This window comes from Filicampus tigris, unplaced genomic scaffold, assembly GCF_054856515.1.
Source record: "Filicampus tigris isolate MCC_2025a unplaced genomic scaffold, RoL_Ftig_1.0 HiC_scaffold_81, whole genome shotgun sequence".
NCBI classification, from domain to species: Eukaryota; Metazoa; Chordata; class Actinopteri; order Syngnathiformes; family Syngnathidae; genus Filicampus; species Filicampus tigris.
The window spans coordinates 2,501-5,000 of NW_028233453.1; the positions used below are offsets into that span (position 1 = coordinate 2,501).

The window sequence follows — 2,500 nt, forward strand, 5'->3', positions numbered from 1 at the left end:
CCCCGGAGGAGGGGACCCTGCCCCGCGGGGCCGGGCCCGCGTGGGTTTTGGGTCTGATAAATGCGCGCGTCCCCGGGGGTCGGCGCTCGTCTGCATGTATTAGCTCTAGAATTGCCACAGTTATCCAAGTAACGGCTGGAGCGATCAAAGGAACCATAACTGATTTAATGAGCCGTTCGCAGTTTCACTGTACGGGCCGTGTGTACTTAGACTTGCATGGCTTAATCTTTGAGACAAGCATATGCTACTGGCAGGATCAACCAGGTAGCCTCGGGCCGGGAGGGAGCGGCGGGCCACCCCCGCGGCGGTTCGCCCGCGCCGGCGTCGGGCCCCGCCCGGAACGGGGCAGGGGCCGCGCGCGGACGCCCGCTCGCGTGGGGGAGGGCGCGCGCCGTCCCTTCGGTAGGTGGGCTGGAGCCGCCTTAGCGGGCGTAGGACGGGGGCCTCCTCGCGGGAAGCCCCGCCGCCGCCGCGCTAGGGGAAAGGGTTTGAGAAACGATGCGTTAGCCGGAAGGCCCGCCGGCAAGGCGACCGTCCCGCTGCTGGGGCGGGGAGGGGCCGCGGACGAGCGGCGGGCTCCGTGGTAGGACTGCTGAGATCGGTGGGTCGCCTCGGCCTCGCTGCCGTACGGTCGCGCCGGGGTTGGCCGCGGGCCAAGCTCGCGAAGTAGCCCCGGCGCTGGAGAGCGACCCGCTGGCCGGAGGAACCGTCCGCCCGAGCGACCGGCGCGAGGCCGGTGCCGGCGGGGGCCCTCCGATGGCGGGTCATGGTTGCCGATCGGTCGGTGGGGGAATGGAGGTGCGGTGCGTGGTGAGGAGCTCCGGGCGGGGTGGGCCTTCGCCCGGCCCGCGGAGTCCGATTGAGCGCCGCCCGGGTCGGGCGGGCCCGCTCCGTTGAGCGCACGGAGGTTGAGATAGAAAATATTGCAACACGCGGAGCTCCAGGCGGGGGGGCCCTCGCCCGGCCCGCGGAGTCCGATTGAACACCCCCCAGGTCGGGCGGGCTCGCTCTGTTGAGCGCACGGAGGTTGACATAGAAAATATTGCAACACGCGGAGCTCCAGGCGGGGGGGGCCCTCGCCCGGCCCGCGGAGTCCGATTGAACACCCCCCAGGTCGGGCGGGCTCGCTCTGTTGAGCGCACGGAGGTTGAGATAGAAAATATTGCAACACGCGGAGCTCCAGGCGGGGGGGGCCCTCGCCCGGCCCGCGGAGTCCGATTGAACACCCCCCAGGTCGGGCGGGCTCGCTCTGTTGAGCGCACGGAGGTTGAGATAGAAAATATTGCAACACGCGGAGCTCCAGGCGGGGGGGGGCCCTCGCCCGGCCCGCGGAGTCCGATTGAACACCCCCCAGGTCGGGCGGGCTCGCTCTGTTGAGCGCACGGAGGTTGACATAGAAAATATTGCAACACGCGGAGCTCCAGGCGGGGGGGGCCCTCGCCCGGCCCGCGGAGTCCGATTGAACACCCCCCAGGTCGGGCGGGCTCGCTCTGTTGAGCGCACGGAGGTTGAGATAGAAAATATTGCAACACGCGGTGCTCCAGGCGGGGGGGGCCCTCGCCCGGCCCGCGGAGTCCGATTGAACACCCCCCAGGTCGGGCAGGCTCGCTCTGTTGAGCGCATGGAGGTTGACATAGAAAATAATCCAACACGCGGAGCTCCAGGCGGGGGGGCCCTCGCCCGGCCCGCGGAGTCCGATTGAACACCCCCCAGGTCGGGCAGGCTCGCTCTGTTGAGCGCATGGAGGTTGACATAGAAAATAATCCAACACGCGGAGCTCCAGGCGGGGGGGCCCTCGCCCGGCCCGCGGAGTCCGATTGAACACCCCCCAGGTCGGGCAGGCTCGCTCTGTTGAGCGCATGGAGGTTGACATAGAAAATAATCCAACACGTGGAGCTCCAGGCGGGGGGGCCCTCGCCCGGCCCGCGGAGTCCGATTGAACACCCCCCAGGTCGGGCAGGCTCGCTCTGTTGAGCGCATGGAGGTTGACATAGAAAATAATCCAACACGTGGAGCTCCAGGCGGGGGGGCCCTCGCCCGGCCCGCGGAGTCCGATTGAACACCCCCCAGGTCGGGCAGGCTCGCTCTGTTGAGCGCATGGAGGTTGACATAGAAAATAATCCAACACGTGGAGCTCCAGGCGGGGGGGCCCTCTCCCCCCCCGGTGAGTCCGCTCACAGTGCCCCTATGTCGGGCAGGCTCATTGCATTGTGCGCATGGAGGTTGACTTAGAAAATATTTGAGAGTGACATGAGCTCCAGGCAGACACCGACTCATCGCCCGTGGGGTGTCCGACGAGCCCTCACCAATCTTGGATTAATGTTTGGCGAGGCTCCCCTGATCAGCTCTGGAGGTGGCAAGTTCTGAAAAAGTGGTTTCTGAAAATGTGCCCCTTGTATTTTGTGAAACCAGGGGTAACCTAGCGAGTAGGCAAACTCATCCCCTGACTGGGGGGATCAACTTTTACCTACTACAGCGCCCCTAATGGCCAAAAGTGGTA

The 2,500-nt window shown here is 66.3% G+C and overlaps 1 non-coding gene across 1 annotated transcript in view; it reads right to left on the minus strand.

The window, feature by feature from the left end:
• LOC147125491 (18S ribosomal RNA) overlaps positions 1-267 on the minus strand; it is a 1,891-nt gene extending 1,624 nt beyond the window's left edge. The window contains exon 1 of the ribosomal RNA XR_015085595.1: positions 1-267. This exon is cut by the window's left edge and continues 1,624 nt beyond it. This is a non-coding gene — a ribosomal RNA (18S ribosomal RNA).
• Positions 268-2,500: the final 2,233 nt, after the last annotated feature.